This window comes from Phoxinus phoxinus, assembly GCF_949152265.1.
Source record: "Phoxinus phoxinus genome assembly, chromosome: 5".
NCBI lineage: Eukaryota > Metazoa > Chordata > Actinopteri > Cypriniformes > Leuciscidae > Phoxinus > Phoxinus phoxinus.
Window position 1 is genome coordinate 16,596,939 of NC_136880.1, and position 11,390 is coordinate 16,608,328.

Consider the following 11,390-nt stretch of genomic DNA (forward strand, 5'->3'; position numbering starts at 1 on the left):
TGGACTAACTTATTCTAATTAATTTGCAATTACTTAAAAATGGCAATCTACTTAACTTTTGTCTACTTAATTTTGAGGAATCCCGTTGCCTTGAAAAAATTAAGTAAACAACTTATTGTATATGAGTACTTATAATTCACTTGTGACTGATTTGATGTAATCTAATTTGATTAATTTCTTTGAAAGTCTTTTAAAAAAGTGTAGGCTACAACAAATCTTATTGATTTTTTTTTTCAATTGTTCAAAAAAGTTTATTCCTCTACTTACAAACTGCACAAAAAAACACTTCTCTGAGAAAATAACATTTTAAATTGTCAATCTGTAATTACTTTAAATGTCAATGTATTCAGAAAAGCAAACATTTTATTTAAAGCTATACATCCCCTTTGACTAGTGAAAAAAAAAACTTTTTTACATTAAAACTCAAAGTTCTGCTGCTGACGATGTAAGATACAAATGCGAAAAATGTAAATGTTCCTCACCTGCAGGGTATGTGAAATGCATACATGAGCTCAAACAAAATACATAATCATCATATTAAAATGATTTTTGGATCATGTGACTGGAGTAATGATGCTGAAAATTCAGCTTTGATCACAGGAATAAATTATATTGAAAGACGTAAATATTTATTTTCATGATTTATCACAACTTTTTTTCCTTTTGTCAAATCAACTTAATTAATGTGGTTCAGATAAAATAATATTTAGAGTCTGTTGATTAAACCAATCTCCTTTTAATTTCCGAGAACTCAACATTTTAAGGCAACCAGGTAACGTATATTTTTTAAGTTAAACCAACAATATTTTTTTACAGTGTAGAAACCATTTATTTGAAATTGTAATAATATTTCACAATATTAGTGTCGTAAAAACACTAATATTGATAACACAGCTATTACAAAAGATAATAAATTGCATCAAATTTCAAGGCAATTGCAGACCAGTAAACTCCAGCTGATGGCATGAAATAATTTTTTTTAAATCAGCTATATTTACAGTGCCTTTGAAAGACACTGAAAAAAGTGATTCGTTGGCTCAACATCCATTACTTAAAGATAAATAGATTAAACTGAAATATTTATATATTCATAACATTGCAAGCACGACTTAACATTTTCTATGCAATGCAAAAATGTTAATTAAAAGGTGTACATAAGTGTATGCGTAAAGTAAATGAAAAAAAACGCAAGTAACATCAACTAGCATTACAAATTGATTAAAATTAAGTAAACCTAACATAAAAATGTATGTATTTGTGAGCTGTGTGATATGTAAATATTCTATTCAGTGCAGTAGTTGTGTGGAAAACTGCTTTATCATGTTCGGAGCTTAACAACCCCAGTTTCTATTCAACACCATTACGGGTGCATGGAAAAATGTCCTGGACATTCAGCTCAAAATAACTTTTGTGTCACAAAAAAATCAATAAACACATGGGTATATCCCTGTAAAGGGGTGTGATTAAGTAGATGCTTTCCCTCTATGTTTCCAGCTTACCTCAAACATCGTGCTTCACGAGCCACGACCTCTCCAGAAGCGTGTTTTCTGTGGATCTCTGTGACTAATTGTTTCTATTGTGGTCTTTGTTAAGTTTGTCACTCGGCAGGTCTGTGGCACCGGGCCTGAGCCAGAATGGAGAGAGCAGATGAACAGAAAGGAAGAGTAGGTGCGACCACACCATCACCCCCTCAAAGCATGGCCTCTCACTGCGCTGCCACTCACTCCTGCCGAGGGATGATTAACTAGACTTATGTAACCAGACACTTCTTTACTTACTTCAGCACATCCACACACCCTATGCAAGCATAATTGTGGATTCTTCAAATTGATTTATTTATACCAACAAACACTGACAGTTCTGTCCAGTGGTGGACGAAGTAGTTGAGTAAATGTACAGATACTCTTTTCAAATATTACTCCAGTAACCTATTCCTTTTCAATTGTACCTGAGTAAAAGAACAAAAGTACTTGATTTTTTTATGTACTTATGTATTAAAAGTAAAAAGTACTGATTGGAGAATTGGGCAGGGGAGGGGCGGTGGGGGGATTTACTGGCCACAGAGCTGGTAGCACACGTACATCTTGGAGACGTCTATTTGATGCACGTGTTTACATCTGGAAGATGTATTTTTTTAGAGTGTTTGCTCCTCTGCAATACGTCTATAGAACGTTTCCTGTCAGATGTCAAATAGATGTTTAGAAAATGTCTTTACGACGTTTATGATTTAGAATGCATGTTAAACTGACATCTTAAAGATGTCTATCAGATGTAAGTTGACAGCAGATGCTTTCCAGATTAAGTGATCTTTAAAAGACATGTTGCAGACGTACCTGTGATATCTGGTAGTCTGACATCATTATGAATTATTATAAATGTCCAAGTAGCATATAGACCTTATGTAGCCCCGCCGCTTTTCAGCGCTGCACTCGTTGTCTTTTGTTTTCCGGTCTGTATTTTCACAGCGCGATCTTGCTTATTTATATAAACGACTCGTTTCAAAATCTTCCTGGTCTACTGAAATTTGTTAAGACATCTGCTTTAAACATTACAATCCTCATGATAACTTTCATTAACTTTACATTAATACACTTAAAAAGCGAATTACTCCTGTAGCGATGCGACCGCAAAAACAGAAGTTCAAAGACAATATTCTAAAGATGGCTGCACGCTAGTTTCTCTGGCGCATAAGGTCTATACCTTAATTTACTGGTAATGTTACAACTTCCCTTACTGGTAAATCACCGGGACAACACTGATAAAAATTATTTTGTGGTGAAGTAAATACTACAGAAAAAAAAACTTAATTTCTACATGAAAAAGTTAGTTCAGGCAAGAATTTAAAACACAAAGTAAATTCTATATTAGTACTCAATTCAAGCGTGTAGAAATTAAAGTGTAAATATTAACGTTATAAAATTAAGTAAAATTACTCAACTTTTTTGATGGTGTTCCCATCATGCACTGGATATTCATCATGAATAATTCATGTGGTTGATTTTTAACACTGTTTTCCAGCTGTATTTACTCTGTTCTATCATTGCTTTTGTTGTTAGGATTAGTAACTTGCCATTTTGTGACATTTGGAGTTCATTTTCTTCTCAAAATGACACATTCAAACACAAAAACGATCCATCAAATGTTACCGTCATTGTGTATTGTCTACCAAGTATTGAGGTCACTGCCTTCACTTCATTTGTAGATTTAGTGTGTCACATAATATCTATCGTATTATTTACTGGGATATTTGTAAGTAAAGCACATACTTTAAAAAAAAATGTGGTTTAATTCAATGTTATATTGTTTGAGTGAAATATATTGCAAAGGAAACTTGATCTAACTTAATAGATATTACTCAACATTTTACTAGGCAAGTTAAAATGATTTATTTTCTTTGTTAATTTCACTTATTTTAGTTAAGTAGAGTTTACTTAATTCCATATGTGAAATTTACTTAATTTTTCTTTGGCAAGTTTTTGCACGCATATTTTTGAAGTAAATTTTATTTACTGTTTTTTTTCCCAGTGCAATTTACCGTTAAATTTGAAAAGGTCCTGTTCACACATGATCTGTTACTGGTAATTTACCAGTAAAGACTGTATGTGTGAAAGGGTCTATAGAAATTTTCTATTTAAATTAAATGACTGGAAGAAGGACTCATCTGGTTTGAAGAATAATAACAAATTTGTTATTCCACAAGAATAGGACCTTGTTGTTCTAATACACAGATTTGCCCGCCGTTGCTTTGTAAAGCATTCAAAAGGGCTTAATGATTATTCTCTGCACCTTTTAATTAATCCCGAAACTGAAGCAAACATCGAGTTTGTTGACGGGGACATATGGGCTGCAGAGAGTGTTTCGGCACAGTTGACAAATCTTTGACTTCACCAATTCTGCTCAATAGATCTAGTCTAGTATTGATCAATTACTCTGTACACTCCTCAGACAGCAGGGAGGAAAAGTATTGGATAACCTTGATAAGAAAGAGATTTATCACAATCACCATGGCAACCCTGATCATTTTCTTAGTATACTTCTACATATTCGCCCATCCGCATTCTTTCACAAGTGGGTGTGCTATTGAAGACCAAACTTAGAGAGATCTCGGTGAACTTTGAAATACTAAATGTGTTTGAACACTTTTGGGTACTTTAGTCACACTTGAAGTTCCACAAACGACATTTTTGCAACGTTTTGAAATGTGTGATTGTGGTATGCATCTTACATAATGAAATGGCACTCATACACTGTAAATATACAGTAGAAACGCACAAAAGTCTTTACCGAAAACACTTATTAACTAGCAAATCAATCATATGCCTTATTTTTCCATCTGTGTAAAATTCTGCAGAAATGCATAGCACAATAGCATATAGCACAAGTGTGTCTAATCACTATCATTTTAAACAAGTGCAACAATGTAAAAACACCACAAAGATTTGGTTTTATATTCCAGACGCTGCCTCAACCTCCATCGTTCATGCTTTCTCACCTTTTGAGTCACTCTCTTTGCTTTCATTCCCATTCTCAGCGTGGTTCCTTTAAACATTACAATTAAGACATGCATTTAGTCAGGCTCTTGCCATTACGAGAACAAACCCTCCGGTACGCAGACACAAAAAGCTAAATGGCAATCAGCAGCTCTATTGTTCGGTGGGGTTTCAAAACTGGCACCTCAGCCTCACACTCAAGGTTTTTTTTTTCCTTTCAAACTCACATTTCAAGTTTCCCATTGATCTTCAGCTAAACATGATGCACCATGTGAATCTGGGAATCTCATGAATATCATGGATTGGTTTCCAGAGTTTATTTTAGGTCCCGGACTCAAGCAAATGTGTACCGCAGGTGTGATTCAGATTAGGCTTAGGCTTTTTCATGGAAATGTTGCTCGGTAATACGGGGAAGACTCATTGTCAGAGCAGAACAAAAGTGGTTTTACATGCTTGTTTCTCTCTTCCATATACATGTTTTTCTATATCTCCTCTGGCTCTCCATCTCTGAGAGTCTCTGTTGCTCTGTTTGCGGCAGATTAGTAATGCTTCCCCTCTGTCACGGACAGCAGAAGGAGAGAGACATGGTGTGAACGTGTGCCAGTCCTGAACCGCTAACACCCAGTAGGGTCTCTGAGCATGTTCACCCATTACATAAGCACAAACAACTCCAGTGCCTATAGATACAGAGCTGACTGCATCTTGGAACAAGTTGTTGATATTGTAATGACTTTTACTGTTTTTTTTGGTTGCATTACCTTCAAATATTTGCTTCATAATATGAAAAGCATCTTAGAAAGAGAAGCTCCTCTGTCAAGGTTAGTTTTATTGTTTTTAAAAAAGAAGTGGTTTATTTCATAACTAAAATCCTGACTTTAAAAATATTAACTTGTAAACCACATTTAAAAAGATACACTGTAAAAGAAAAATGTTATCGTAATTATAAAGGTATTAAAAAAAATGCTTTCGAAGTTCCCTTAGTGTAAAATTGTAATAAATCTAATGGTAAGTTTCATATATTTTTATAGTATAATACTATTAAATGTACAGTCATCTTATAATTCACAGTGAAAACGTGTAAATAGACACTCCAAGATTTCCTTCACATTTGATGTTACTTATTCATTTTTTTTCCTTACCAGTTATGTAGGTTTTATTGCTACATCTTATGTTGTTAAATAAACCATGATGCAAAGCCATGATGGTGTTTTGTGTTTGTGTGTATGACACTGTGCATCTTCCATATACAGTATATTCGTAACAATTACCTCAGCATGTGGAAAATATACTTTTAATGCGTTTTGATTCTACAGTAAGTGTTGTTTTTCTCATTACCACCTGTTGTCTGTGTATTATAAATGTACAAAACAGATTTTAGGGCTTTGGTAAGTTGGTGTGTTAAAGGGGTGGTTGATTATGATTTCACTTTTTTAACTTTAGTTAGTGTGATGTTGCTGTTTGAGCATAAACTACATCTGCAAAGTTACAACGCTCAACTTTCAAAGCAAAAGAAGATATTTGCTTTTAAAGAAATAGCTTTTTAAGGACTACAACAAACGGCTGGTAGGAACTACACAACATTCCTTGAGGGTTAGTGACATCACCAAGCCTAGCATTTACATAAACTCCGCCCCTGAACACGCTTTACAGATTATCAAGACAGAATATGCTAATCAATGACTAGAAGATAACTACAGATAAGCTACATAAATTCATCAACTAACCATTCAGAAATGTCCTGTTGCTTCTACATGTTGTCACTTCCTCTTGAGTATCTCCATCAATGTCTGACTCCGGTTTGAAAATAAAAGGCTAAAAGTTTTTGAAATTTTCAATGCATGTCTGTGTGAGGGGAAAAAGCTGTTGAAGCTCCGCCCCCTTTGCTGGGAGCAGCAGCTCATTTGCATTTAAAGGGACAGACACAAACCGGTGTGTTTTTGGTCACCCTCAAAGAGTGACAACTTTAACATGCTATATAAAAATATCTGTGGGGTATTTTGAGCTAAAACTTCACATACACACTCTGGGGACATCAAAGACTTATTAAACATCTTGTGAAAAGGGCATTATACCACCCCTTTAATATTATATCAGTTAATTTAATATGCTTTTTAAAAATATAAATTTAAGTTAAATCCATCAAACCTAAAATGTTGCTACCATAGTAAATCGATCTGACAGCACTAATGTGAACTTGATTTTGTATTTTTCTTATTTAATACATTTTGTTGATTGCAAATTATCAGCACAACAATTTGAGTTACATTTAAAACTAATCTAAATGCAGAATGTCTCATTATTTTAATTGCCCCGTTTGCTTTAATGGCAGCAGCACTCAAGCTGGATGAACTCAGGGTAAGTGATTCTTCAAACATAATTTAAAGCCACACTGTGGACTTTGTGACCTAAAGAGTTGACACATACAAGTTATTTTAAATGATTCCTCAGGCCAATATACAGCGTTTGACACTATTAATGCTCCGAGCGGGGCTGCCCTCTTGAAATACCGCCTATGTAAGTTTGGAAAAGACAGACCGTCGTTGGCCAGGTCATGTGACCTGGAGAACGTATCGCTTTACGGCCGTCCATTTATTAAGTGGATGTCTTCTAGACTTTTGCGACAGTGCTGCGGCACTTGTGGCCTCTAGGGGCGCTAGACGTGAAAGTTCCGCAAAAGTTCCGCGGTGTGGCTTTAAATATATTGTCATGAAATAGTTTGAAGTTACGAGTCAAAAAAACAAAACCAAGCATACTGTATGCGTAATTTGGAATGGCAGCTAATTTGAATAATAAGAAACCATGGCCTTACCTAATGCAGCAAAACTATAATCACTAAACAGTGAATCTTTTTAGCCTACATAAAGTCTACACTTTGTTTGTTATAAGCTAGTTTATGACAAAAGGATTCGCAAGCATGCAGAACTCGTGAGCCGATTTTAACTTAAACACTATCTGATTGGCCATTGCGTTCAAGAAATCAACAGATATGTGTTGTGATTGGCTGCATCGCTCAACGCTGCACACACACATTGTAAATAGAAACCTTTGACGCTCTCAACGGCGCAAACACCAAATCGGTTTCCCCAAATGCTATTTTTAATGGAGAAAGCCCTAGACCAGGGCTGTGTCCGAAATTGCATACTCTCCAGTAATTAATTCACAACCACTAAAAAATGTTCTGTTCTATATAGTATGAATGTGTGTATCATGAATGTAATCTGGACTACATTCGGCATGTTGCCCTTATCATGTGACCACCAGCATCAGTTATGTCAAGTCATTCAGAAGTCCTGTGGCCTCATGGGATAGTAAAGTGTTCGTCGTATCGTATTCACACTTCAGAATCTCGCCGGATGTAGAAGGCCATCCGGGTACTTTTTGACTAAATTTTTTTGAATACCATGAATTCAGGCATTACTCGTCTCATATATGGTTTTGCCATACCAAATAGGAAAGTAGGCATATTCAGACACAAGGCCGCTTTATACCTGAGAGATAGTGGAGCGTTTGAGTTGCACGCAGACAAAAAAAATCTACAAGACACCGTTTTCAACTAAAAACTGAAAACTTTTTGTGCTTTTTTTTTGACAACGGTGTTTTGGGGGCCTGTAAACGCAAACTTTTGAAAGCGGGTGTCAAAGCGCACGTTTTTGAAAATGACACCGTTATCGTCTCCGTGTAAACTACAAAAACACAAATCTGTGAAAACGGTGATGGCATGCACATGCACATCACGTGTTCAGTCTATAGGCACTAGTGTTTCTTTACAAAGTGACATCACCACCTACTGACCTGACCTGGCAGCAGAATACAGTGTTTTTAGTCGTTTCCGCTAATCCATGTGAACTGGATCATTTTGACATGTCTTTAGTACATCACTGTCATGTAAATTTACTCTCTGTGTGATTTTCTGAGCTTTTCTTTAAGTAAAAGGGTTGTCAGTTAACGAATAATAGCGACATCATGTCAAGAGAATTATCGCAAGTGAAAGCATTTGTGTAGACAGAAGTTTTAATAACTCTTCCTTTGCTCTGGAGAAACATATCCTCCTACCATGAATGTCTATTTAACATATAGGAATCCAATTCACTTATTTGTTGTGAATGTATTTGTCACTGAATTGTTCATTCAAGAGATTCGTTAAAAAATTGGATATTGAACTGTGATGTTTAGAACATTCTGGATGCGGAACTGTGATGTTAAGAACATTCTGGATGCGGAACTGTGATGTTTAGAACATTCTGGATGCGGAACTGTGATGTTAAGAACATTCTGGATGCGGAACTGTGATGTTTAAAACATTATGGATGCGGAACTGTGATGTTTAGAACATTCTGGATGAGGAACTGTGATGTTTAGAACATTCTGGATGCGGAACTGTGATGTTTAGAACATTCTGGATGCGGAACTGTGATGTTTAGAACATTCTGGATGCGGAACTGTGATGTTTAGAACATTCTGGAGGCGGAACTGTGATGTTTAGAACATTCTGGATGCGGAACTGTGATGTTTAGAACATTCTGGATGCGGAACTGTGATGTTTAGAACATTCTGGATGCGGAACTGTGATGTTTAGAACATTCTGGATGCGGAACTGTGATGTTTAGAACATTCTGGATGCGGAACTGTGATGTTTAGAACATTCTGGATGCGGAACTGTGATGTTTAGAACATCCTGGAGGCGGAACTGTGATGTTTAGAACATTCTGGAGGCGGAACTGTGATGTTTAGAACATTCTGGAGGCGGAACTGTGATGTTTAGAACATTCTGGATGCGGAACTGTGATGTTTAGAACATTCTGGATGCGGAACTGTGATGTTTAGAACATTCTGGAGGCGGAACTGTGATGTTTAGAACATTCTGGATGCGGAACTGTGATGTTTAGAACATTCTGGATGCGGAACTGTGATGTTTAGAACATTCTGGATGCGGAACTGTGATGTTTAAAACATTCTGGATGCGGAACTGTGATGTTTAGAACATTCTGGATATTGAACTGTGATGTTTAGAACATTATTGATGTGGAACTGTGATGTTTAGAACATTCTGGATATTGAACTGTGATGTTTAGAACGTTCTGGATGTGGAACTGTGATGTTTAGAACATTCTGGATGCGGAACTGTGATGTTTAGAACATTCTGGATGCGGAACTGTGATGTTTAGAACATTCTGGATGCGGAACTGTGATGTTTAGAACATTCTGGATGCGGAACTGTGATGTTTAGAACATTCTGGATGCGGAACTGTGATGTTTAGAACATTCTGGATGTGGAACTGTGATGTTTAGAACATTCTGGATGCGGAACTGTGATGTTTAGAACATTCTGGATGCGGAACTGTGATGTTTAGAACATTCTGGATGCGGAACTGTGATGTTTAGAACATTCTGGATGTGGAACTGTGATGTTTAGAACATTATTGATGCGGAACTGTGATGTTTAGAACATTCTGGATGCGGAACTGGGATGTTTAGAACATTCTGGATGTGGAACTGTGATGTTTAGAACATTGATGCGGAACTGTGATGTTTAGAACATTCAGGATGGGAAACTGTGATGTTTAGAACATTCAGGATGGGAAACTGTGATGTTTAGAACATTCTGGATGTGAAACTGTGATGTTTAGAACATTCTGGATGTGGAACTGTGATGTTTAGAACATTGATGCGGAACTGTGATGTTTAGAACATTCTGGATGCGGAACTGTGATGTTTAGAACATTCTGGATGCGGAACTGTGATGTTTAGAACATTCTGGATGTGGAACTGTGATGTTTAGAACATTCTGGATGCGGAACTGTGATGTTTAGAACATTCTGGATGCGGAACTGTGATGTTTAGAACATTCTGGATGTGGAACTGTGATGTTTAGAACATTGATGCGGAACTGTGATGTTTAGAACATTCTGGATGCGGAACTGTGATGTTTAGAACATTCTGGATGTGGAACTGTGATGTTTAGAACATTCTGGATGTGGAACTGTGATGTTTAGAACATTCTGGATGTGTGATTTTCTTGTGGAGATTAGATCTCAGTGCCTCTGCTGTCTCTGTCACTCCCTGTTAAGACAAGCACATCGAGATCAATAATCCAGCCGTGTTTAGAGGCGGTCTTCAGGTGCAAAGACAAAGGCAGCGGGCGGTACGAACAAGATGATACTTAATTAAAAAGCCGAATCTGCTTCCCATCACTAATACGGGCTGACAGAGGTCAGGGACGGTATGAGAGGCGCTTTCAAATTGAGAGACTCACTAGGACAGGGCCTGCATTTTCAACCTGGGATTTCCAAGACCAGCCCCTATATACAAGCATGTTATCAGTAATATTCAAATAAATAACAAATAACACAGCAAATATTCTAGAATCAAACTTAATAGGTAGCCTACAGCTAAGAAAAACATACTGCATATACAAATTAAAAAGTGAAACAAATTCAAGTGAATATAGGCTGTAAATCTGCAGTATGGGTTAGACTGTTAGACTATGCTTATCTGTAAAATTGTCATGTCCTCAGTATAAAAACCTTGATTTTGTCTTTATGGCCTTCTTTATTTAAGGGAGGATTCTCACTTTTAAAAACAGACGGATAAGTTTAAATGTAAGTTTGACAGGAAAAAAAGCATAGAATATATAAACCTAGCACGGCAGCACATAAACCTTTATTTTACAACTATTATCTGTTTTGGACATGATAGACAGGCCTATGTGGATTCACTTTTCCTCTCTGTAAATGCGCGTGCGTGTGTGAGAGAGAAAGCACGCGCGCTCTCTGCCAAGTGACAGATGAAGACACCGATGCGCTGAAATAAAATTTGTGCGATTAGTTTATGCGATTATCAGTCACGCGATAATGTAACAGGCATTTTTCCGCGTGACTGTAAAGTAGGCTATAGAGAGAA